Consider the following 673-nt stretch of genomic DNA (forward strand, 5'->3'; position numbering starts at 1 on the left):
CCGAGGCTATGAACCATCAAAGAAAGTATTTAGATAAGATTTGACCTCTGTCTTTCCTTGTTTTTGGAGGGTTGTGTGCTAATATTAAGAATCAACGTGTGAATTTTTGGTTTCTTAACTCGTGGATTAAAGGTAATTTTTAATTTTCTGCACATTATATTTTTACCCATCCACATGCAGTTGCTTCATAGTTACATCATCATCTTTCTCGCAGTTGAGATGGGAAAAGTCGGATTTAATACCTCATAACAGACCTGCTTCGATTTTTTTTTTTTACAGAAGCGCTTCAGTAACATTTCTTGTTACTGAAGTAATTCATTCTCAGTTATACAATTTCCTTCGTTTTTTTTGTTTTTTTTTCGTTTTTTTTTCGTTTTTTTTTTTTACAACCAAGTTCTTTACTCATAGTATAACAAGGAATATTCTTGACCAACACCGCTAATAAACCTCTCCCTGCAGGTACGAGGTGACATCCCGTGTGAGGAGCAAGCTGATCACGTTTCCCAGGTATGGCTCACGTCAATACATTCTTTTGTTTGGAGTTTTTGGCAACCACAGGAGTATGTGAAGGAAAGTGGTCTGTTGACATGAGTTTGACTGGCTGGAGACAAAAGCCTTAGTGCTTGTTCATTTTCACTGCGAGGTTTATTGGGAAGGCTCAGTTGTAGGTGTC

This window comes from Penaeus chinensis, chromosome 40 (assembly GCF_019202785.1).
Source record: "Penaeus chinensis breed Huanghai No. 1 chromosome 40, ASM1920278v2, whole genome shotgun sequence".
Lineage (NCBI taxonomy): Eukaryota > Metazoa > Arthropoda > Malacostraca > Decapoda > Penaeidae > Penaeus > Penaeus chinensis.